Here is a 27,500-nt window from a genome sequence, read left to right as displayed (position 1 = left end):
TACTTCACATGACTGAAAACTCAAAATACTGAATTTCATTTGACTGAAACCAAAATACCTAATTTTCAAAATACTGAAAACTCATTTGACTGAGTCTCATTGTACTGAAAGCTTACAATGCTGAATTTCAAAATACTGAATTTTAAACCATAGACATGCACACTTACAACACCAACAAGTCTTTCCAAAAGTTAAAAACTACTTACTTACCTTCTTAACGGAATATAGATGATATAAAACCAAACTAGGTGGGGGGCTATGCCCTCTACATCCCCTGTATTCCTCAATTACCAATATATACATACTAACTCCAGGATCACACAACAGTGAGGAAAAGGGCATATACCTTTTACTTAACTCACAGTACTGTACACACTGCCACTGCTGCTGGAAGGGCATGAAACATCCACCATATTACTTTAGATACTTTCCATAAAGATGTAAAGAGACATACCAACATTTAGAAACACTGCAATACTGCTTTCTACACTACTATCGGTATTCTGACAGTCGGCACTTTAAGTTACAGTAATTTTTTTTTTCTTTTTTATCATAAGCAAGTCACATGGGAAGGAAAACACACATCATGTCTATGGCTTAAAGTTCAGTATTTTGAAATTAAGCATTGTAAGCTTTCAGTATATGAGACTCAGTCAAATGAGTTTTCTGTATTTTGAAAATTAGGTATTGTGGTCTCAGTCAAATGAAATTCAGTATTTTGAGTTTTCAGTCATGTGAAGTAGGCACACAGATATATACATGCATACATATATATTGTTAAGTCGTACATTACTTTGTAAATGACGAATACAGCTCTTTCTCTCTTTCAGTGGTTTTTATTAACTATAAGTACACTCGTGCGGGAGCCTCATGGAAAGTACCAGGGAGACTCCCAGAACAAGGAACTAAACAAGCTTATGTACTGTTAATAGTGCTGACAGTACAAAAATATGAAACTGAACCAATTAGATTATTACACAGGGCAATTAACCAATCAAAGGTTTACCCGTAAACATAAGACAATTCACATCATTATATCTCTGGGCAAAAAGAGAAAATCGGATGCACTTCCATAAAAGGCACATTTCCTGTTGTTAGGCAAATTCTTGTTGTTCAGCATTTTCTTCATTGTTCAGAGTTCATTCAGAGTTCACAATTCACAGTACATTTTGTGTATAGACTATCACATACTCAATTTCCTCAAACACATGCTTTGGCTGTTCATATTCTACAATCCCCCATTTGATGCTGTGTAAGCATCACCATTTAACCTATCATACATTTGTCCTAAGTCTAACATAACCATGCTACTGGTCTTTTTATCATTGGAAAACATTGTAATTTTATCGTTTACATTCATAGCTGCAGGCATATAAAACTTAGGCACTTTATTCACAGTTTTTGAAGACATTAATTTCAAAATCAATGCTTTGATTAGAAATAAGACAAGAAAAGCAACAATTGCTAACACTGCAATTAATAAAATCAGTTTTAACAGTTTTAACTGAGAACAGGTTGGTTAACAAAGCCCATGTTGAACTATCGGCCTCTTTGGCCTCTGAAAGTTCAGAAATTCTCTGAATCAGTTCAAGGAGACTTTCAATTTTGTGCTGATTGTCAGGAATAAATGTGCAGCACTCCTCCTGGATTAAACCACAAGTTCCTCCTTTCGCCACTAGGGTGCAATCGAGAGCCATATGGTTTTGGAGTACTACAGCTCTCATAGCAGTCAGTTCATCAGTTACTAATTCTAGGGCAGAAAATGTAGCATTGCTCAAAATTTTGAGCAGTTTAGATAACTTTCTCAGTTCCGAAATTGACTTCACTGCTCCGTATGACGGAATGATACCAGCCCATGATATGATGTCATCACCCAAGTCCATATGGGATAGTCCTTTGGTACTAGCATGAGCTAAGTCGTGATGATAGATCCAGGAAACATCGACTTGACCTACAGGGTTGGTAGGCCTCTTGACCTCTCGAACATTCTGAATTTTTCCTTTAAGTAAAGTAGACACATGTCGAATAGCTGGAACTAGGTAACCCAGGAAACAACTGCCAGACCAGTTTCCTGGTAGCCATTTATATGCTTTTCTTCCGCATGCAAAATAACAGTTTTCTACTTTAATGGTGATATTGATAGACTTAAAGCGATTCCCGGTATTCTGAAGTCCTTCAAATATTTTCCAGTAGACAGTTTCTATTTTCCGGGAAAAGTTAGCTATAGAATTCTTAACAATTCTTAATATAGGTGAAAAATCTGTTACACAACCCCATGCAGTACAGTTATATACCACAGTTTTGTTACAATGGCTCCACTCTTACTCTGGATCCTACTCTGGTTTTATCAAGTCTTTGAAAACACTCAGTTCCATTTTGACGGAGGAACAACTGTAATGCTACCCTATGTTTTGAGACAACCTTTGATCTGTCATAGATCAGATTCATCCAAGTCTCTTCAATCCCTAAAGCGACTATATTTAGCATCAATCCCCCATGAACCGTAGGAATGGCAGTGCAGATCCAGCAATTGGCGACATTAAGGGATGATGCATAAGCATATTTTATTGCTTGGTAGATGTTGAATTGTGGATGCCATGCAGTTCTTTTGGCATGAGGTATAACTGGAGTAGGAAATAGAAATGGCCATAGTAAGAAGACGATAACAACAAAAATAGTCACCATAATAGTTATGCAGTACTTCTGTGGAAATGGTGGTTTTGGTTGGATTTTTGTATCGGAATGCAGAAGTGTCCTGATTGGAGAAATGCCAGTCATCATCAGGTACTGGGACAGTATGGCTTCTAGTTCGAGAAGCAATAGGTGAGGAATCTGGAGCTGTAAAATGTAAAGGTGCTTGATCTTCAGATGGGATGACTTTCTTAACGTGTGATATATGAATCCAGGTAGGTGAGCCTTGTAATCATACTGCTGAAGATGTTGTCAATAGAACCAGGTAGAGCCCCTTCCAACGGGGTTGCAGTGCTGTTTTTCGGGAGAAAGACTTGACATATACCCAATCTCCCGGTTGCAGTCCAGAAGACAGGAAAAGATCAGGATTATGTTGTGCCACTGCTACTTGGCGGCGATAATACTGTAAGAAAGAAACAAGAGAAGGGCAATATACAATAACATCATGATCAAAGGCATCATACTCAGAAAAGGGTGGTGGTGGAGTCATGGGCATGAGCATAGGGTGGCCCATGAGGATTTCATGAAGTAGAAAGTCCTTTAGTAGGATGTACTTGTGCTCTCATAGAGAGCAAAGCTAGAGGTAAGGCCTGTACCAAAGTGAGGCCTGTTTCAGTAGTAATTTTTGCTAGTCTGGTTTTCAGTGTTTGAGTCATACGTTCGATAATGCCAGATGCCTGCAGTCGATATGGGCAGTGAAATTTTAAAGTGATACCCAACATAGTACACAGTGAGTCAATTAACTGAGCTGTAAAATGTGTTCCACGATCTGAATATATATACCAGGGAACACCAAATCGAGGTATAAATTCATAACAAAGTTTCTTAGAAACTGATATAGTATTGTTCTTTACACATGGGTATGCTTCTAGCCAGCCAGAAAAAATATCAACAACAGTTAAAACATATTTAAAATGAGCACATAGTGGTAATTCAATAAAATTCCATTGCAAAGTGCAAATTGGTCCCAATGGTTTTGGCAAGGGTTGAGCGGGAGCCATTGTGCCTTTTGAAATATTGTACTGTACACAAATGGAGCATGTGGTCACAAAGTGCTGTACAGAAGCAGAAAGCCTTGAGGCAAACCAATCACTTTGGATTTGTTTTATTAAAGCTTGTACCTCAACATGGGCTGGCAAATGATAAGCTTTAATGAGAGAATTTAGCATGGATATAGGTCAGACCAATCTGCCATCTGGATGTTGCCAAAGTGAATCAGAGCATTTAAAACAATTGTTAGCCAGCCATGTTCTTCTTTCTGATTCTGAAACCTCATCCTGTAAAGCTTTTAACATATCGTCAAAAGTTGTCATGGATTTTAACGGCTGCAAAAAGTGACCCTGAACAGTTTTTGAGAAAGCAGCCTGCTTAGCAGCCCAGTCAGCAAAATTATTGCCCTTACTTTCGAAAGTATCATTGGATTGATGGGCTGCGCATTTAACAACAATTTCAGAAGGTAACAATAAGTCTTGTAATAAATTATTGATGTAAAAATGATTTTTAATGGGTGTTCCGGAAGGTGTTAGGAACCCCCGTTCTTTCCATAACATACCAAAATCATGTACAACACCATGGGCATAACAGGAATCAGTATAAATGGTAACAGACTAGTTTTTAGCTATTTTGCATGCATTTGATACCACTAATTCCGCGACCTGCACGGAGGCGCCTGTAGGTAATCGTGCTGATTGCAATACTTTAGTCGGTGTACAGACTGACCAAGCAGCTTGGAATTCTCCGGAGTTTGTTCTTAAACAGGATCCATCAACAAAAAGAACGAAATCAGAATTTTATAAAGGAGTATCATATAAAATTTAACCTAGGAGAAAGAACAGAGTTAACTACTAGTACACAATCATGTGGTTCACCCTCATCTGAGGTCGGTATTAAAGAAGCTGGGTTTAGTGGTGGGCAGCATTTAACTTGTAAAGCAGGATTACCCATTAAACTTATTTCATACTTAGTAAGACATGCATTTGAAAAGTATTGTGTTTTGGTCTTCAGAAGCAATGCTTGAACAGCATGGCATGTGGGACTGCTAATACCATGTCATGCCCCAGGGTTAGTGGAGCTGCCATATCTACCAAAATGGCAGCTGCTGCCACAGCCCATAAGCAAGCTGGGTAACCAGAAGCAACTGGATCCAATTGAGTGCTGTAATAAGCAATAGGTCGGTAACCTCCAGTGTGTTGCTGAGTTAAGAGGCCTAGAGCAGTTTTATTCCATTCACAACAAAAGAAAACAAAAAGTTTTGAATAGTCCAGTAATCCTAAGGCAGGAGGACTTACCAGGGCTGTTTTGATGGCCTGGAAAGCCTCATCATGCTGTGACATCCAGGGTAGAGGATCTGTAATGTCTTTCTTCAAAAGTTGCAGCAGAGGGGCTGAAAGTTCTGAAAAATTAGATACCCACTGTCTGCAGTATCCCGCTAGACCAAGGAACTTTCTAAGTTGTCTCTGAGTTACAGGACGTGGTGCATTTTGAATGGAACTGATTCGGTTAGGGAGTATCCGGCGAGAACCCATTTCAATAATGTGTCCTAAATACTGCACTTTGTCTTGACAGTATTGTAGTTTAGATTTATTTACTTTAAATCCTCGTGCAGCTAAAAAATTTAATACTAAAATGGAATCTTCCTTACATGAGGTACTGTCTGGAGAGGCTATAAGTATATCGTCCACATATTGAACTAAAACTGAACATGACAGTAATTGTAAATCTTGTAACTATCTTTGCATCTCCCTTGAAAATAAAGTTGGGGATTCTACATACCCCTGGGGCAATCGAGTCCAAGAATACTGTTGCCCTTTGTAGGTAAAAGCAAACAAATATTGACCATCAGGATGTACTGGAATAGAGAAAAAAGCCAGTGAAATATCTATTACTGTAAAATATCTAGCTGTAGGTGGGATAAAGCTTAAAATAGTAGCTGGGTTTGGCACAATTGGGAAGACAGGCATAACTGCTTTGTTAACTTCCCGTAAGTCTTGTACAAATCTGTAAGCTTGTTTACCAGGTTTCTCCACTGGCAATATTGGAGTGTTACAAGGGCTTGTGGTGGGTACTATGATCCCTTGCTGTTCTAGTGCAGAAATAATAGGGGCTATACCAGAGATAGCCTCATCCATCAGAGAGTACTGTGGTACTCGCGGCAACTTTGCACCTGGTTTTAGAGTTATTTTTAAAGGGATAGCTGAAGTTAAAAATCCTACATCATTGTCATGAGTTGTCCACAAGTAAGAGGGTAGGGAATGTAAATCTTCATTTCTGTTAGATTCAGACTGAATACATATAGATTGTAGTGTTATGGTGTCATCCAAGGCTGCCAAAGTAGTGTCCTGTTGGTCAGAAGGTACTTGGAGATAAACTCCATCAGCTGTGCAAAAAATGGTGGCCCCCATTTTGCAAAGCAACTCTCTTCCTAACAAGTTTAAAGGTGCTGAGGGTCCTACTAAAAATGCATGATTATCCTGCAAAGGTCCCAAAGTTATTGGGACTGGTACGGTTTCAGAATACTCAATAGGTATACCAAAGACACCTACTCCTTTAGTTAGTTTGTTAGAAAGGGGAATATTCATGGCTGTTCTGCTAGTCAGCATAGATTTAGTCACCCCGGTATCAATCAGGAATGGATATGGTTTATTTTTAACCAGTAACATGACATGTGGTCCGTCCTGATCCACAGGAAGGAAAGGGTACAACTGCTGTTATTTCTGTTTGGGGAACCTTCATTGTGGTTGCTGTCGGGGGTTTGGCGTCCAGTTAGAGTTCCATTGTTGTGACGCATCAGTATATGGTGCAGGTTGTTCAGCCAAGTATGGACACTCATTTTTCCAATGGCCTGCCTGGCCACAATTGAAACACTCGGTCTGATTACTAGCATTTTGAGGTTGGGTTGACTGCGTACCTTGATAGTTTTGTCTAACTTGATCTGCTGGACCTTGACCCCTACCTCTCCCTCTTCTCTGCCCTCATCCTCTACCTCCGTGACCGGGTTGGCCAAAAGCGTTACACATTTGGATTTGTGCTTGTACTAATTTTTCCTGTAAATCCTTTTTTTCTTTAGCCAAATGGTCAGATAGGTATTGTACTTGCTGATCTAACTCATGTAGGCCTAAACTAGGCCAATTTATCTCTCACTTGAGGGCATAACCCATCCACAAAAGCAGCTGATAGCCCGCGTTGTGCTGGCCCTTCAGTGGGCTCTGGGTATCCGGAATATGCCTCAAAGGCATCAGTAAGCCATTGTAAGTACTCGTCTATACGTTCATCTTCTTTCTGTATGATTGATTTAATCTTAGACCAGTTGGGGGTAGGTGGCACTATGACAATGATAGCATCGACTATTCACTGCCTGACTGCTTCAAAACCATTTTCCCCTTGTGTGTCATGTTTTGGTATTGGGGTGGGGACATTGGCATGATCCCAGATATGTTTCATTAGATCAGCTGGAACAGCATATTGGAGGACGGCTTTAACTTCTTCTATAGTAGGATTTTGTAAACAAATGTGTCCTGCTAATATGCTTTGGAATTTTGCTGGGTTATTACGAATAGGCGGAAGTGACTTAGTGATTGCTTGAAAATCAACTGCCGACCACGCCCTAGGTAGGACTACAGTAGCTGGTTGTCCCGCATCTCTAGCATGTGCTGGATTTGGAACCTCCCTCAATGGAAATACTCCTGCTTCATCTGATGAGCTTGTGCTTGAATCAAAAGTAAAGCTTTGATGAGATTTATGTGGACTAACGTAACCATCCTTGTCCTCAATTACAATTGGGCATTGCTTATAATATTTGCCCTTGTGCGAATATACAGTTTTCCTGTTCTGAGGTATTTTCAGCTGACTGGACCTAGGGTTGAAAAGCATTTGTACTTTTCTTTTGTGGTGTTTCTTTACCTTAGAGCAGGTTACTCTAGGGGATGATTTGCCTGTATCTATCTGATCAGGTTGTTCTATAGCTACTCGGCTAGACTGACCTGCTGTTACCTGATCTCCACTTCTGGAGTCAGGAATAGTTTGTTCTTCCCTTCGCTGGCCTTCTCCCTGTATTGTGGAGCTAACAGTTCCATCCTGAAGTTGTGAAGGCTGATATTGCAGTGGAGGAGCCGTAGGGGGTGGGTGGAACCATGGGTTATCATCCTCAGATGATTCAGGTATCTGTAATTTATTTAATTCTTGTACCGGATATAATCCCTTAGAGGGTGGTTCTTTTAAACATTTACCGTTCGCTATATCTAGATTCTTAGCAGTTTGTCGTAGTTCCTTTATCTGCTCTTTTAACTTTTGTTGACTATCTTTAAGGCTACTAACGACCGAATCCTTTTCTCGTTCTTTAGCCTCACACATCCAATTATTAAAAGCTGCCCAGCACAACCCTGGTATTTTTCCTTTCTTTTTTAACTATTTCTGTAAATTATTCAGAACATCCTTATTAAAACTACCATTTTCCGGAAATGCCAGATCGCCGTCATCTTTAGTAAGGGCGATCCACTGATCCAGAAACATACAACTGTCCCGGGACACCCGATAAAACATATAACCAGCTGGTGTACATTTTTCTGGCTCATTTATTTTCCCACACTCGCTCCCATTTTCACTCAATACCCCACTAGCACTCAATAAGCTATACCTGTTTAACACAGGTCTAGCTAAGGCGTTAAAAACATCTTGTAACCCCACTATCACTCAATAAGCTATACCTGTTTAGTCACAAGTCTAGCTAAGGCATTATAAAAACGTCTTGTTACCCCACTAGCATTCCTCCTTTCATACGTATGACACCAGTATTTTCTGTATTAACCCCAATCTCATACTGTGTATTTATTAACCCCACTCTCATACTGCACATTATTATCCCCACTCTCATACTGCGTATTCAAAGCAGAAAAGAAATGCATGCCACTTACCTTAAAACGACTGAATGAGAGAAATCATAACTTGTCAGACATTAAAAGAAAAAAAAATGTATTCGTAAAATTTTGAAGGCAGATAGGGACAGAAAAATGATAGAAATACTACAGAGACAGAAAAACCTGTCATGGGCCCTTTAGCAGTATTTCGTTCAGTTCCCGACTGCTGCAGCTTGCTCTTAATTCAGATCTGAGTAAACGGCACCAATTGTTAAGTCGTACATTACTTTGTAAATGAAGAATACAGCTCTTTCTGTCTTTCAGTGGTTTTTATTAACTACAAGTACACACGTGCGGGAGCCTCATGGAAAGTACCAGGGAGACTCCCAGAACAAGGAAATAAACAAGCTTATGTACTGGTAATAGTGCTGACAGTACAAAAATATGAAACTGAACCAATTAGATTATTACACAGGGCAATTAACCAATCAAAGGTTTACCCGTAAACATAAGACAATTCACATCATCATATCTCTAGGCAAAAAGAGAAAATCGGATGCACTTCCATAAAAGGCATATTTCCTGCTGTTAGGCAGATTCTTGTTGTTCAGCATTTTCTTCATTGTTCAGAGTTCATTCAGAGTTCACAATTCACAGTACATTTTGCGTACAGACTATCACATACTCAATTTCCTCAAGCACATGCTTTGGCTGTTCATATTCTACATTAGGAAATCCTGATGATATATGTTTCACAGATGTGCAACAGATCCATTAGAGCATGATCCATAGATACTTTGCAGGTCAGGCATAGATCATCTCTCAGTAAGCACAATGTCCTATGCTGATCACCTCAAAGCCCTCTGTCTTTACTCAGTATCATACAGAATTTCTGAGAGATGAACTTTGCCTGCCATACAGGGGGTCTCTTGACCCTGTGTTGATGAACCTTTTGCACAGTCACAAAACAAACAGCATCAGAACTGCCAGATTAAAAGACCTATTGCAGCATAAATAGGAAATGTTGGAGAGACAGATATGTTTCTCATCGAATTCCCATTCTCTATAACAGGCTCATAGAATTCCCATTTTCTGGAACAGGCTCTCCATTCATGAGAAGAGGAGTTTCTCCCTATCCCTATTAAAAAGCAACTTGGACCAATGAATGGGTGGTTGGAAATTTACCCTGGGCTGGTTTCCATGTCTCTGATGGACAGAGGCAGTCAACAAATCACCACATATATAAATCACATTTTTAGGTCACACTCAAGTTGCACGTCTAGCATTATAAGAGCCCTAGTGGTCATTAGGTTAGTATACACCTATGACCTATGACCCTCCGAGCAGTCTGGAGACTGAGTACAGGGATAGGACTTTGGGTTAGTCTGTATAGGACATGTTACTCCCTGTATTTTTTTTTTGTGACAAACATCTTTGGACACTCCATTTGTACATATGCCAGGTCAGGGACATGCTGAAGGTGGCGTTATACTGAAGGATTGGTCTGATGAAGGTGGAATACAGAGACACATTGATATCCTTGGACTTGGATGTCATATTGGATGCCATAACCTTACTTATAAGTTATGCAAATAGAATGATTTCCTTAGTAACATGTATACATGATGATCAAAGGTAAGGTTACTGTCTACATGCATTCCCAAATCCCTGACCACCGGGCTGTACAGACATCTTGTACTGAACAGGTGATCTACTTTGAAGGCAGTTCTGTTCACTACTATACCAAGAATGTTGCTGAGTTTAAAAGTTTGGCAGGAGTTATGGTTTATCTCTATTTTTTTTAATATTTCTTTTTCCTTTATAGTTTGTTTATGTGATAGTTACATTGTATCTGCTTTAGTTTCATTGTTGCCATTATGTTTCTATCCAAGAAAGATTAATATTCAATGGAAATGGTGCTGGTTTAGGGTACAAGGCTTGCTGGGGAGCTATACTGTTTATGATTATCAACATGATCATCAACTAGAAAGTGATTAGCTTTAGAATAATCCATGGATATTGAAGAATTATTAGGAGTTGCAAAGCAGGATTTCAGGGAGAAAATCACAGTGACATGAACACATTTAGCAGTAACTTTGAGATACTCAGATCTGATGAGGGAGGGGATAATAAGTGAGGTGGCACAAATAGGGAAAATATTTGTGAGAGCACTATCATGAAGATTTATGCCTTTGTTGGGCTGTGTAATAAGTTGGTTAAGTTCACTGGCATTTACAGCATCCAGAAAGTTATCTTCACATTTCCTGTTACTGGCATATGTTTGCCAGTTTAAGTGTGGATAGTTGTACTCAGCCATAAGAAACGTATTTGGTTTTATGATTACACTTCTAATTGGTTAATGCATTATACATATATATATATACACACACACACACACACATATATATATATATATATACATACACACACACACACACACACACACACACACACACACATATATATATATATATATATATATATATATATATATACACACACACACACACACACACACACACACACACACACACACATATATATATATATATATATATATATATATACACACACACACACACACACACACACACACACATATATATATATATATAGATATATATATACACACACACACACACACACACACACACACACACACACACACATATATATATATATATATATATATATATATATATATTTTACAATAAACAGACAAGCACATGAATTATAAAATCTGTGATGTATATTAATTGAAAACATATATCACGTAAACATGTCATTGAAATTACAATTATACTCATAGGTTCATAGGCTCATAGGTAGGTACTAGGCTATTGGCCCAAGGGCCTACATAAGCCTAGCCAGCAAGGTTCCATAGCTTATACCACCGAAGAAAGTTATTTTCCTCTGCCACTGTCCAGCAGTGACAAAGAAGTGATCCCCGGGGTGTATTTCCTATTTACCATCCACTCATCAAGATTTTTCTTGAAGAGTGCTAATGAAGAACTTTTCTTGACATAGATGGGTAACCTGTTCCAGAGTATAGGAAGTCTGTGGGACAGGAATCTATCCCTCCAGCATGTCCTGTTTATTGTGATGGCAAGGTTTAGGTCCCTAGAGCGTGTAGCTCAGAGGTATTGGGATTTCTTTAGGTGTAGCATGACTAACAACTCTGGGTTTGACATAGCTTTATATGTTAGGTAGAGATCACCTCAAAGTAGGAGATATGCTATGGCGTAAAGCTGGAGTTTTTTGAGGCGGTCAGTGTAGGGCATTTGTTTGAGGACAGTAATCCTCTTTGTGAGGTACTTCTGTGGCCTTTCCAGCTGCTGCAGATGTCTTGTGAGGTACATTCCAAAAGGGGCTGTGTACTCTATAACGGGTCTAATGAGTGACGAGTAGAGGGGAAAAATGACCTCTTTTTTTTCTGGATGAGAACTCTTTTATGACTTCCTGACTACTGTGGTGATGTGACTATCAAAGGAGAGACTACTGTCCACCTGGGTCCCAAGGTCTCTTATCACACATTCGGTGTTAAGTAGATTGCTGCCTATGTGGTAGTTCATAGGTACAGAGTTTTTACCAAAGGGAGATGACACTGCAATTTTTGGCATTGAGCTTGAGGCCATGGCTCTGACACCAGGCATCTGTCTCAGTGAGGCACTTCTGCAGGATTTCCACATCATTTGGGGACTTGACTATGGCTCCTAGTTTGCAGTCATCTGTGAACTTCATTAGCCAGAGGCCTTCTGTGTTAGCCTGTACTTCATAGAAGTAGATACCAAACAGGAGAGGTCCCAGGATGGAACCCTGTGGTACTCCACTTGTCACTGCTTTGAGGTCAGATTTGGAGTCTGCAACTTTTACAGTGTGGGTTCTGTCAGTGAGCCAGTTGGCAACCCATCTTGTGATGTAGGGATTTATACCTAGGTTAGTGAGTTTAGCTATAATTCCAGAATGGGGGATGGTGTTGAAAGCTTTGGCGAGGTCAAGATAGGCTTTGTGAACCACCTCACCCTCATCCACGGCTTTGGTGACTGTCTCAAAGAAGTCGATCAGGTTCAGGAGTCATGATATGCCTTTCACAAACCTGAGCTGGGTGGGATCCAGAGTTTGGAGGTTACCAATGTCTTTGTTTATGAGTTCCATGATGATACGTTCCATGGCCTTGCAAACCAGGCTCTTCAGGCTAATAGTCCGATAGTTCCCGGAATCAGTGGTGGCTCCCACTTTGTGGAGTGGGATACCTGTTGCTGTGCACTATTCAGTGGGCACAAAGCCTGATGCAAGGCTATTATTGAACATGGTGCTTAAGTGGGGAGCCAGTTCGTTCTTAAGTTCGTGTAAAACGCAGCCTGGGTTGTTGTCCGGTCCCATGTATGCTATGTTTTTGGCTTTAGAGAGTGGAGCTTTTACCTGCGTAGTTGTGATTATAGGGACTCTGCATTCTCCCTGTATAGATATGGGCCCTTTAGGAGGTGAGAGGGGGGTAAAGTTAGCACTGAGCCTATCTGCCAGGATGTTGGCAATATCAGTTGGTTCTGTAATTTTCATGCCTTTGTTCTGTAACTCAGAGCAGATCTGGGTGTTGTCATCTAGATTCTTGACATAGCTATAGAATGCTTTGTGGTTGTCCTTGGATTTAGTGGTGATTTTGTTTTCGTAGCTACCTTTGGAGGATCTTATAAGGGATCTCAGCTTCTTACTGAGGCTGACCAGGGAGCTCCACCACTCATGGGATTTTACTCTCTTTTGCAACAGTTTCTTCCTTCTGTTGTACATATATTTTATGGCAAGGGAACACCAGATTGGCTTCCTTTTTTTGGAGGATAGTGTCTTGGTTCTTTTTGGGATAGCACGATCCATGCACTCGTGTAAGTGCTTATAAAGTGCATTTGTGTAGGATTCAGCAGTTGTAACTGTATTGTCCACCTGCATGGGTGTCATGAAGTTCACCACTACTGTCTTAAGATGCATGAAGTTGGCTTTGGAGAAATCTTTTACTGTGGTTTCCTTAATGGGGGGTGGAGCGGGATGTGGATATCAAGGGTGATAAGCTTATGGTCGGATCGGACCAACGAGGAATTGACTTCAGATGTGGAACACCAGTCACTCATGCTGGTAATGACTAGGTCTAGGATATTGTTACCCCTGGTGGGGGTGTGCATAAGTTAATCTAGGGCATTGGAGTTTGTGAATTCCAGAAAGCATTGAGCTAAAGAGTTGGTAGAAGAGTACTTTTCCCAGTTAATGGTGGGGTAGTTGAAGTCGCCCATTATTAGGGTGTTTGGTTGAACCCTAATATTTTCCAGTACATCAAAAAAAGAGGAGTGCGAATCCTGGGGCATGGTGGAGGATCTGTAGCAAGCTACAATTTGGATTGCAGTTTTGCCCAGAGTTAGTTGCACTTGGATAACCTCAGATGCATTATGCTGAGCAACTAGCCTGGAGGTGTGGATATCCTTAATAAATATGGACACACCTCCGCCTTTGGTGTTTCAGTCCAGGTTACACGGCCAAAAAGTGTGGTATGAATTATAGCCTGGTAGTGCAGGGGTGCTCTCTGGAGCCTTGAACCAGGTCACAGTCACTGCACAGATATCAATGTTCTCCATTTTAAGGAGTGCCTCGAGTGAGTGCATTTTGAGATTTAGACTTCTAGCATTGAGTAGCATTACCCTCAGTTTTTGCTTGCCAGTACCTGTTATGGTGGTGAATTTGTTATTTGAACCCTGCCTAAAAAAGGCACTATAGGGGCAGTAATAGCCTTAGCCAGCATTTAGAATCCCAGGGGCGACAGGTGCAGGCCATCTGTGGCAAAGCATCGTGGTCTGTCGACCATGTCATCCCAAGCAGACAGATACTGGATCCCCTTAGAATGACACCAGAAGCTTAGCCAATTGTTGAAGTCCATCATTTTATCCTTGTACTGTGGTATCATTCTGGGCGATGGCAGAATGTTACTCAGGGCTAGGGTCATACCTGCCTAGGCTACAAGATCGGAGACCTCTTCCATGTCTCTTTTTATGCAGTCCAGGGAGCTATGTCTCAGGTCATTCACACCAAAAGGACAATGACAGAGTCATATTTGTACTTGTTCTGGAGTGACCTGAGTGCGTGGGTTATGTGGTGTATCCTGGCACCTGACAGGCATCTGACAGTAACCTTCTCCTTGTTTAGCCTGGTGAGTGGGACATCAGTGTGCCTGACTATAGAGTCACCTATGACCAGTGTGTTGAGTACATTGTTTTGCCTTATTGGCTGTGGTTGAGTGGCACACTGAGTCTGTGGGCTATGTATCATTTGGGTTGTGCTGGGGGATGGAGGTTGCTTGCGTTTCTGCTTTGGAGGTCTCTGTTGCTTAGATAGATTATTACTGAGAGCCTCTGCAAATGTTATTGTGTTACTATGTGTGGATTTTGGTGGTGTAGATTTAGTGAGACTATGTGATGACTGTGGTGTGGTGCAAATGTCTACCTTCTCCTCATGACTGTCAAGTTCAGTTTTGGTTGGAGAGAGCTTTACCTCCAGTTTGGCTAGTTAAATGCATCTCTCACAGGTTATAGTGTTGGGTGGTAGGAGGAGAGGGTTGTCTGTGCACATGAGGCAATTTCTACATTGCCTCAAGATGCCCAGATTCATCAGATAGACAGGAGAGAACACTGGGAGCTGACCCTTGGACATGCCTGAATAAAAAATATTTTCCTCTAGATAAGTGAGGAAAGTGAGTACAAGAGCTGTTTTTCTCTAAGCAAGTGAGAACAGTAAGTACAAAAACTGTTTTCCTCTAGGTAATGAGGAAAATTGAGTGCTATAGTAATTAGTAGCTTATTTAGTGCTTACAAGTTCTGAACAAGTGATGAGCATGAATAAGCAAATTTAAGTGCTAAAACTTAGAATCCATATATACACTAGATGAGTTGCAGGACAGAAACAAGTGCAAATACAGGCTTTCAAATCAGAAAGTTGAGAGAGATGGAAGAGTGCCCAAATGGCCAATAACTACAATTTCTGGGCCAAAACCACTCATTATGTGGTAGACAGGTTACCTAGTGCTTACCACTCCCACTGATAAGCTAGAAGGCTTCCCTCCAACACAGAAAGACTTGGGGGGCTCAGAAGATTACATACAGTCCTGGATACAGCAAATCTATATCTGGAACATGAGTTACAGGAAAGGTAGGAAACAGGCTTACAGTATATATATATATATATATATATATATATATATATATATATATATATTTTTTTTTTTTACAGAAAAGTAGCAAAAACAGTAGTAAAAACAATTCACATGCAGTGCAAGCTGGCACACTTGAGTATGTACCAATATTAGAACAAACGCAGTTTAAAAAAATGCAATTAAATTAAAAAGGACTAAAAGCAAGTGCAGAAAGAGTTTATTAGGTAGAATGTGGTAAAGAGATGGGACTGGGGGAAGTGTCCCAAATCAAATCTACAGTGGGGCGGGCAACTGCAAAAGCCACCAAATTCAAACTACAAACCAAAAATAGGGAGGGTGGATGGGAAAAACAGTTTCTTCAGAGATCTAAGCAACAACTAACAGTACAAACTTTAAAACCAAAAAAAATATTCTCAGCTCTGTATATTAAATAGGAATCAAACAATATAGCTATCATAATGCCATGCATCAATCAGAGTGAGTGTATTTGGCTACATGTTAGACAAAATGTAAACTATTTACAAAAAAAACAATTTGTAACAGTGGGACTCATATGAAAAAATAAACAAAGGCCAAATAAACTAGCTAATATAAATTTATCAAACCTGGGTAACATTATAGTGATCAAGTCTAAGAAAATAATGTTTTTTTCCCAGTAGAGTATGTTATACATAGTAACTTCAACCTAAAGAAAAAATTCCCCATAATAATTCCCCATTTGAGTACAATTTAACAAAGATTACATAAGGGCTTGCTAATATGTTAATGTAGGGACCCCATTTATTTTTCACCACTGCTTCTTTACATTTCCTCTTGGCTATTGACAACGCTGTTAAGTATATGTCATGAAATAATTTCCAACATTGTACGATTTGTGGTAGTATGGCTGTTTTCTAGCAGTGAGTGACTGAATTTGTCACTGCCTGACAAAGTATAGATAATATCAAGGCTGGAGTCCCAGATCATCACAAGGTGCACATAGCACTAAACGCCGCTTATCCTCCACTGAATAGAGCTGACTTACTCTGTTCAAAACGTGCCCAAAATAACTGCAGTTTAGGACATAAACAAAATATATGCTCCCAGTTAAGGATACCCACATTAGATTGGCACCACTAACATTGGGGTTTGGGAGCAGATATGTAGTCACATTTAAGGTCTGGGGTAAGGAATAGCCTATGAGCACATTTTCAGGAGAGCAATGTCCATTAAGGGGAAGACGTTATCTTAACAGGAAGCTGTAAGATACAAAGGAGCTGGTCATCAGGTGTTCCTGGCGATATACAGTCTGGATGGGTCCACCAATGTTCGAGGGCCATATTATAGAGACTTTGTACTAAGTATTGCAGCAAAAGAGACATGCCAACTAAGGGGAATAAATGAGCAAAAGAATCTTTTCTAAACATTAGAATTATTCAGTGCGATTGCTTTTGAATAACTTGACTAACATGGGAAGGAGTATCGCTTATGGAATATAACTACCTATAACAGATATAATGGAAGACAGGGAGACTAGGCTCCAAGACTAGTTCATTTAATACCATAAAAGGATTATCTGAATACAGGTGGCTCGACAAGATTGATTTTTATCCCATGATTTTTATCCCACCAGTCTTTCCAAGGGAATAACTTCCTAGCAGCTTTAAAATCATGATGTGCTCCAAAGGGAAGGATTACACAAGTTGTTGTCCTTGTAAAATCAAGTTTCTTTAAAGTACTAGCTAGGATATCAAATACATTGTTTAAATACTGAAATGTTACAATGACCAGGTGACAAGAGAAATATTGGTAAGAACGGTATTTGGTCGGATGATTGTATTTCCTGACTGATTATTGTATTTTGTATACTCTGAAGAGGTTGTAAAAGGGTCAAAGATGGGGTTCTGTCATTGGCTATAATGTGATAATTCATTTTATTCATGGTAATCGATACCAGTTCTGCTTCATGCATAATCTGCTTGAAAGATGATGTTAATATAAATAAATACAGGTGCTCTGCAGCAGTCTCATGTAGATATTAATGTGACGGATGAAACACTAACACTACACTCGAATAGGTTACTGTAATTACACAAATGCTGATGTCGCTGAGAATGAGAAAGCCCTCAGCTTCAAAAATTTTACTTGTAACTTAAGCGCAAGTAAAAAAAATATTCTTCATTTGATCTTAAACTAGTCAATGATTTTGACTTGCATTCTACATCTAATTATAGGTATGTAAAATATAAAAGAAATATAGTAAAGCTGTGTGGGAGGCTTTAGGAGAGAGATAACATTATGTACTCCCAGCATTCAACAGTGCTACCCTGCAGTTATTTGGACTGGGATTTAATATGTTGTGATGTCTATGCGAAAAACTCTGCCTGAAAAAGACACTATGGTGCTAGCAGTCAATTTAAATAGCATCAGAAATCAAGGTGTGAGTGGTGTAGACCATCTCTGGCAAAATAGGGACATCAGTTAACTGGTTTATCCCATGCAGACACACACACTGCATACCCTGAAAATGACACCAGTTTATTAGCCAGTTATCAAAGCTAATCACCAGTTCTGTACTGATGAACATAAGAGGCAAGGTGTGTGCACACTCATGTGTGGGTGTGTGTGCATGTGTGTGTTACCATTTTGAGATGAGAGTGCATATTAGGACACGTGTCCACCGTGCTCAGAAATAATGCACACAGTGTTGTAGGACTTATATGGATATACATGGATATACTAAAAGTTCACAACAAGGGTGTGCATAGTGATTTTTGCAGGAAAAATGCTCACGGATTTGTGGGGGTCAAGTGATATGCAGTAGGAAACATTGTTACCCCTATACATGGATGACACCTGCCTGATGTCTCAGCATATGTTGAGGATGCAATTATACCTGTTGTGTAATGAGGTGCTCCTACACATCATGAGTCATCATTATTAATGGCTAAAACAAGATAATAAGCAATGTATTTCAGAAATTTACTGAACTGTTTCCACAGTGCCTGTTCCTTCTTCACATACTTATTTTGGTTTGCCTGTTTCCCTGTAATTCACCTTTCACTAGCCCTACTCATTTTATTTGCATGTCTGAGTATCATCCATAGCATTCTCATTTATATCATGCTGTCAGTTGGCATTTTAGCATCAGATAGGAGGTCATACGCTTGAGCCATAAAATGGAAATTTCTTTATCTCATTTTATCTCAAGACTTTACTTCACATACACAGTTTACATATGATATTACAATATGTGATGATGTGAAAATAATAATGTTTTACCTGAAATTTAAGAATAAAACAAGAAAAAGTATTTTTCATTTGATATTAAACCAAGATAATGATTTTGAATTCCATTCTATATCTAGCTAAGAGTAGCTGGAATATAAAATAAGGATAGAAAGGCAGTATGAGAAGTCTTATCAGAAGAATACTGGTGTATATGCTTCAGATGTTAAAGTTTTGTTGCACATTTCTTTTTACTGTATAGGAATTGGACTGCAAAGTACCAGCCAAATGATACAGAGACATGATTTCTGCCTGTTCTGACAGCATCCCGGGTTGGGGAATGGATTTAGTCTGCCAGTAGGGTTGGAAGGGGATGCGAGATGAAACAGATAAATTCCAGTTCTTTTATCCCAGGGTGGGGGGAGATGATGCCTGGGTGGCCTGTGTTGCAGACCAAGAGTCATTTAGAACATCAAAAGGTCAATATAGGGGCCTGCAGCGATGTGCTTTAGCCACTGCATTAAGCACTTCCACAGCTGGGCAATTGAACAGCCATTGCATATAATGTCTCCAAACTCCAGACTTCTTGTCCCCCATAAGGTCCCTCAGTCCCTCAGCACAGTAAGTAGTAAGTTTCAGGTTAACTTTCTGAGGAGTCAGGCAGACCCATTTGGTAAAGGGTCATTCCAGGGGTAACCATAAAGGAGTAATTAGGACACTCAGGGATGGGTGAGTATGGAAGTTGAGGGAATAGCCTGAGGGTCTGCAGAGTCAGGAGGGGTTATAGGAAGGAACCGACTGCAAAAGTATGCTTAGTATAGTTCTGAAAATGCTACATGTTTAATTTTCTTAATTTAAAATGTATATTATAATGAGGGATGACTGTATTCCACTCAGTACTATAACCCTCACTTTTGTTGAAGATAATAATATTTTTCACATGACATAAAAACACTGAATGATTTGTACTATTTGAAATGAAACTGATAACATAAATCTTTGTAACATTAAATAATAACAGATTATAATGCCTCAGTATTTCAAATTATTGAAGTGCAAACTTGTTTTCTTTTTCAGAGCCCTATTTTCTGATACTATCCTGTATATGCTTCAAACAAAAGAACATAATTATTTTTATGTATTGTAAACAGAATCATTTTACATTATTTCTACATTACTTTGTTTTCAGCTGCTGAAACTGCATTGTAATATGTATTTACAGTAAACTGTGCTTTCTTAGACTTAAAAATCTCAAAGGCCATGTTGATCAAATTATAGTTTACAAGACTATATATTTATGTATTTAGTAAGCAAGTTTTTGTAAATTATATACATTGGACTCCTGAAAACATTTTCAGCATCCATGCAGTTAAAAGTAAGGAAGAGATTGGTGTGCTTAAGCTGTTTTTTCCTACTCTCATAACCTGCCACAAGGTTCATATATTAGTACTAAGCTAACTGCCCTTGCAAGCCATTTTAAGCTTAGCCAATTATCCCTTGTGAGATTCAAACCCTGCACCTTGTGTTTGTAAGGCAAATATCTTAACTATTAGGCCACCCTGCTACATTCTACAATGCAAAAGAAAATAAAAGAAAGTAACAGAGGTGTGATATGTAGGCAATAAATACTAAAATGTTTTTTTTTTCTTAAAACAGAGATGACATTTATGGTGACAGCTTAAGTTTCTGATAACTAGAAAACATGCACCAGATAGTGTCCATAGCTATTTACACCCCTAATTTCCACATCCATTAACTAGATTAATGCTTTGATTCCCTTTTAGTGTTTATCAGCTCTCGCAAGGGATTCATTAAATTGAACACTCCCTTCAAAATATAATCTATTGCTTAATTAAACTTTGCAAAAATGAAATTTGAATCAACATATCAGGAGGGAAGTTACTGCTTTGTTGTTCTTTTAATGCAGTACCTTTAATGAATATGTTACTAAGACATATTACCACTCATGTATAATTAAAGAATACCCCAAACCAGTTAAGACTTTGATTCTACTGTCATAGTTCATAAGTCAACTTTTTATGCACCACAAATCTCTCAAGAATAAAATCAGAACTCATTGACTGTTGAGTAAATTTCACAGCTTGTAGCAAAGACACACATCATTGTAATGTGTGAAATTTTAATCAGAAATGTTGTGAAGGAGAAAGATAAACTGACTGGTATAATTAATGTGTTCTGCCACAGAGATTTAGATGGTACATTTGTGAAATGTAAAAGGATATTAACTGTTCCACTGCTAGATCTGTGATGCAGTTTGAGGTGTGAAGCTATGAGTGCAGAAATTGAAATGATCTTAATCTATCCGTTTAACAATTGATTTAATTGTTTTTGAAATAAACTGTTCCGTGTAAATATTAGTAGTCATTCGGAATATAAACATTTATGCTATTATCTCAAACACTGAATCAAAATGCAATAATGGTATTCAGCTGTTTAGAATGCAGCTGTTTTTTATTAGATGGGGATATATGTGTGTTCTTATTCAGAAAATAATATCTCCTTTAGTGAACAGATGTCTGACAAATGTTGATTATTTCAAAACAGACTAAAGATGAAAATACCCAAGGCACAAGTCATCATGAGCTCATCAAATGTTACCTGCATAAAGCAACTTGATACCTCTGGGCATAAAATCTATAGTTCATCCCTTCCTTTTAAATCTACTTTACAAGTGAAAGCAAATGTTAAACAAGCTTTCAAATTAATTTCTGATCTCCGTTATACTTTAAACTGGCACATTTGAGAACAATGTCGATGTTCAGAAAAAAAAAACAATGAAAAAAATGCTAAAGACTTGAAAACAGCTGAAACTAGTCCTCGCAAATGTCATAAGTGCATTTATTGTACATGATAACAGCTCCTTTTTCAGTCAATTAATGTATCAGCCCTGCTGTGACATACCCTGCTGTGCCTCATTATCAGTTTGCCTCCATTATAGCAATGATAAAATCCAATAATATTTACTTCATTAATTGAATGATTCACTTTCAAATCAGAAATATATGTCAATTCAGCATTTGCACCTTGGCAACTCTGCAAAATATTCTCAGCTGGGGAACAATGATTGCAGTAAAGAAGTGCATGCTTGCTGCATCTTATGTTTTAACCATTCAAATGCCAGATCCACACTTCTATGATATGTTAGTTATAATAGCGTTTGTTTTTGACTTCAGAAAAGTGGCAACTGAAACGTCTACATTTTCTGTATGTGCATTACTGAGACAATGCTGCATGAGTAAGCATGTTCACTGATATGCTCCATCCCTCTGTAAATGTTGCATTTTGGATAGGGCCCAGTGGTAATATCACAAAATAAAGACTCTGTCACATTGTAGTGTGCTTTCTTTCTTCCAGCTGTTAGATCGCCATAATGCATGCTCTAAGGCGTAAGCTGTCTTTCTGCATTGATTATTTCTTTAGATGCCACATAACAATAAATTATTACTTTTTAGTTCACTCAGTTACTCTGTTAAAAATCACATCAAACTCCTAGAGTGACACCATGGACAACCAGTGCTACCCAGATAGTTTTCAATGCGAAGGGAGAATGAAGGAAGGTTGCCACACATGCATTAACAGGAAGGCTAATTTAGATTTCATGATCAATCTTAAAGCATGTCTTTGAAATGCGGGAGGAGACTATAGCATTAAAAAAAGAACATGCACAAAAACAGGAGGGCATGCTGACTTTGCGCAGAAGACACCTCACCTGAAAAGTAAACTGGAGATCCCCTTGCTATGAAGTGGCAATGCTACCTGTTGCAACACTACTTACAAATACATTTTAATTTTATTCTTTTTACAACAGTTGTATTAATGTGCCATCAAAACATGTCCTGGTTGCACTGAATACACAATCCGATTACAGTCTTCATATGTAGATATTTGGCCAGCTTTCCAGAGTTATTCCATCAGAGGTAGGCTGCTGTGGAAAGATGCCTCAAATGTAAGAAAAATGTAAAAGATGGCTATTAAACTATGTTGCAAATAAAGCAGAGATGCATTATTCATCTAGGAACACCATGCCTCATATTATATAAGGTATGTGCACATTCAGTCTCGGTCTACTTTCTGATAAAATGATCATTATTGCTGTCATCATCATCATCAATCCCCTTTTCCATTTCTACATGGGGTCGAAGTATCTTATCAACTGTCACCGCTTCTCTGGATTCACAGCCACTCTCCTACAGTCCTTGACAGTCATGCCTGACTGTTGTAGGCCTTCTGTAATGCAGTCCACCCTTCTCTTGGCTTGGCATCCTCATCTTCTCTTGCTGTTTTTCTTTCTCAACAAAATCACCTTCTGCTTTCCTACTCATGTAGTCAAACTACCTTTGTATGTTTCCCTTGACTTTCTGTTTAACTGGGGTTATTTTAGCTTCCATTCTGGTGTCCTCATTTCTTCAACTGCCCTAATGTTTGCATGCTACTACCCATCTCAGGCACTTCATCTTCATCACCTCCAATTTCTTCAGCTGCTTTACTTATGTTACCCATTTGTCTGTGCTAACATATCGAAGCACTGATCATGCCACTATTTTGTAAACCTTACATTTCATCGTTTTTGGCATTGCATTGGCACATGGTATCCCTTATACATTGTACTACTTGTCTGCAGTGCCTCCGACTCTAGCTTTTACCCCTTTATTCAATCTTCCCTCTCCTCAGCTACACCTTCCAGATTCTTGAAGTTGTTAATGTCTTCCATTATTTTCTCTTCCATCTTAATTTAATTCTTATGATATTACTCATTTGTTGCCATGGCTACATTCTTGTCTGTACTCAGTATCACCCCATGTGCCTTCAGCTTGTCATTTCAGTAACATTTGCTGAAATTTATATACCCATATATGTGAATCATAATGTTTGTTAATGTTAATTTGTTAATACAGTTTAATTACTTTGTATAAATGTAAAATTGTCAATGTCACAACTGATAATTCGATAAAGGTGTGTTAAAAAAGAAACTATCTGCTTGTGATGTCACACTTTCTGTGTTCAGTAGCTTGGCTGAACTATCTCCTCTGACTTGTGTCCTAATGCAGTTCATTACCAGTTTGAACAGGAATGGAGTTAAAGATGATCACTGAAGGCCACCTACTACCACTGATAACCTCTCATTTAGTAGGAAAAGTGTCTGTTCTTTTGTTCTTATGTTACTGTATATAGCATGCAGTAATTCTACCAATGTTTCTTGGACTTTGAGACAGAATCAGCTTTCTTGGGACCTTGTCATATGCTTTCTTCAAGCATAGAAATGGCCAGTTGGACACTTTTCTTATCTCGAACTTCTCCATTTGTCTTTCTCAGTGCAAACACTGGATCAGTTGCATCGCATCCTACTCTGAATCCTAACTTCTCATCACCTATCTTATTGCCTAATATTAAATGTATTTGCTGCTCAGTCATCCTCTCCAACACTTTCATGCAGTGTGAAAGGAGTCTGATACTGCTATACTTCTCACAGTTGTGAGTGACCCCTTTGCTCTTATAAACTACCATTAGAATATTAATTTGTCACCTTTGTCAGATGTACCTCTCTCACCAAACATCAAAGAGTATCCTCAGGTGCCATTTGTCCCCCAGTGCACCCAGAATCACAACTGTCTCCATGACTTATCTGAGCCTATTACTTTTCCTGATTTAATTTTACTTGTATGTCTTGTTCTTCTTCTTGAGTTGGTCATGTGTGTGTGTGTGTGTGTGTGTGTGTGTGTTTGTGTCTGCGTGCGCGTGTGTGTGTGTGTGTGTGTGTGTGTGTGTGTGTGTGTGTGTGTGTAGTGAGAGAATGAATGACAGGGTGACAAACATTTAAACAGACAGGCAGATAGAGAGACAGACTGATAGATACAGAGTTGGTGCCATGTGCTCATTTGGCTGACAGAGTAATGTTTATGTACAGCTGATCAAGTTTACATTTTCCTGAGTGCAAGAGTGGTGCATGTCGAAGTGAGAAAGATCATCTGTGGAATGTAAACATTGGTATTGGATGTAATTGCTGAACATTTCAGGTATTCCAAAAGATTTCGCATTAGAGTTTGTGTGTGTGTGTGTGTGTGTGTGTGTGTGTGTGTGTGTGTGTGTGTGTGTGTGTGTGTGTGTGTGTGTGTGTGTGTGTGTGTGTGTGTGTGTGTGTGTGTGTGTGTGTGTGTGTGTGTGTGTGTGTGTGTGTGTGTGTGTGTGGGTGTGTGGGTGTGTGTGTGTGTGTGTGTGTGTGTGGGTGTGTGTGTGGGTGTGTGTGTGTGTGTGTGTGTGTGTGTTTGGGTGTGTGTGCACATGCTTGCGTGTGCGCCTGTACACATGTGTGCATGTGCATGTTTGTAGATTGGTGTTAGACCAAAATCTAGGGAAGAGAGAGCCATGGTCAGTAGTGTATAGTGTGGCCATTCTCGAATACTTGTTGGCAGAGGTTCTTGAGTTATCAGGGAATACATCAAAGACTCAGAGATAAAGTATATCACACTTCGTTATCTGCAGCTTGCAGACAGAGGTGATAAATAACTGTACTGTCTGCATCAGTGTTACAGTCATACCTCACATTCTCAAGTCCCTGATTGGCCAGAAAGGACAACAAACACCATCTAATGATCTGCTGTGCAATCTTTGGACTGTACAGACAATGTCCACTATCTCAGTAGTGGACTGTAAAAAACATGACCACTGATTTTGTAATAGTTTTAGACTTTGGAGTCCCCTGGAACTGTATTAAGCATTCTATTTGTCAAGCCATTTTAGACTTTGTCTTAGGGTTTTAAAGGTGTTGCTGTGGCTTCAGAGAAGTTGTTTTTTATTTTAAAGTAGATGTTTTGTCATGTGTGGTTAGCTTGGGTTAACAGTGGGATTTGTATGCCTAAACTGGTAATTTATGGTGTGGTTTAAACAAAAATAACTTTGCTTGTGGAGAAAGTGTTTTTTTTTTTTATTTTTACTGGCTTGCCTGTCCCCCATGGACAGAAGTGTGGCTTAACAAGATTGCAAAGCTTTATGACCAGAACTGGCTTTGGCTATAAATGTCTTTGGATATTACCTACAAGATATTATTACAAGACCTACTACAAATCTACAACCCCAAGTCCAAATTTGGACACAATATGTACGGCTATCACCCCACTATTGCCTGGAATAGGCTTCCACTAGAAATCAGGACCTTTACACATCCTAAACAATTTAAGACAGCCACCAAAGAACACTTTAAAAGTCACTGGTCCTGCCACTGCACTCTCCCTCCTTAACATCCCCTACTTCTCATACCTTGATCTACTTTCTGCCCTTAGCTTACTCTTCTCACTAGCTCTCTCTAATCTTCCTTGACTACTCTTTCTACTGTCTTCTAAAATATATTAAGCAAATCACCTCAGAGAAGCATCTTATTGTAATTGTCTTGTCTTCATGCAACTACATTGTAATAAAACTGGGTTTTTATAACCACTTACTCCAAAAACTATATTCATTTTAGACATATTTCTTTTTATACATCTTGAAATAGTTATGCTATACTCCTGATCATTGACACTGTATAACATTGCATTGCTACTTAATGCCTTGTAATAATCCTATAGCATTGCTGTTTAATGCTAATTTATAATGAAAATTGTATAATATGTTGGAGCTTTTCTCCCCGGGCCGCCACTGAAAAGGGCTCTTCAGCTCAGTCAGACAATCCTGGTCAACAAATGTAAAATAAAAAAATAAATAAATTACAAGACAAAAAGAGGGAGGTTGGTCTAATGGTTAGTATCCATTATCAACCCCTTTTGCACCTGGGGTCAGGGGGTCACTTCCACAGTGCCAATCATCTCAAGACAAGGCTTACACTGCAGGGTGGCTTGCCCTGCCACACTAGCTCATTTGTACAACTCACTTGCACTATCACCTACAGCCAATTTAGAGTGTTCAATCCACCAGCTGCATGTCTTTAGAATGTGGGAGGAAACTGGATCACCCACATGACCACAGGGAGAACATGCAGACTCCTCACAGAAGGCATCCCAGCCAAGAATTGAACTGGAGAACTTCTTACTGTGAGGTGACAATGCTAACTGCTGCACCGTATTCTCACCTGATAGACACTATGCACATAATTTAATTCTGACTTCTTGTCACTGTCTAGCTGTTGGCTTGGCTTATAATAGTCTGCAGAATGATTGCATATTATTTACCTATGAACCTTCAGCAGATGTTAACATGCACGGTGCTGTATGTGGCATGTGCTTGAGAGTCTTATGTAGTGGTAGTGTTACAGGAATTTTTCTAAGATAAGGTGTAAGGTTCAGTTTAGGAGCAAGGGCAAATTTATAAGCTAGGATAATCATATATTAGTAAGGTGGTGCAGGCAGGCAAAGACATTCTGCCCATCCTTTCTGTTGCATGATAAACATAATCTCAGTGTTGTACCTGTCCCTAACCCCAAACCTACTCATCACTTTAGGAACACTACCACTATTCAGACAAATTAGGTGAGAATTTTGCTGTAGGCTTTGAGTTTATTGCTTGCAAATAGACAATATTTGTTTTCCTTTTGCAATCTTTTGTGTTTT

Source organism: Protopterus annectens, chromosome 6.part0, assembly GCF_019279795.1.
Source record: "Protopterus annectens isolate FY-2018-M chromosome 6.part0, PAN1.0, whole genome shotgun sequence".
Lineage (NCBI taxonomy): Eukaryota > Metazoa > Chordata > Ceratodontiformes > Protopteridae > Protopterus > Protopterus annectens.
The sequence above is the reverse complement of the archived record's forward strand: the minus strand, read 5'-3'. Positions refer to the sequence as shown.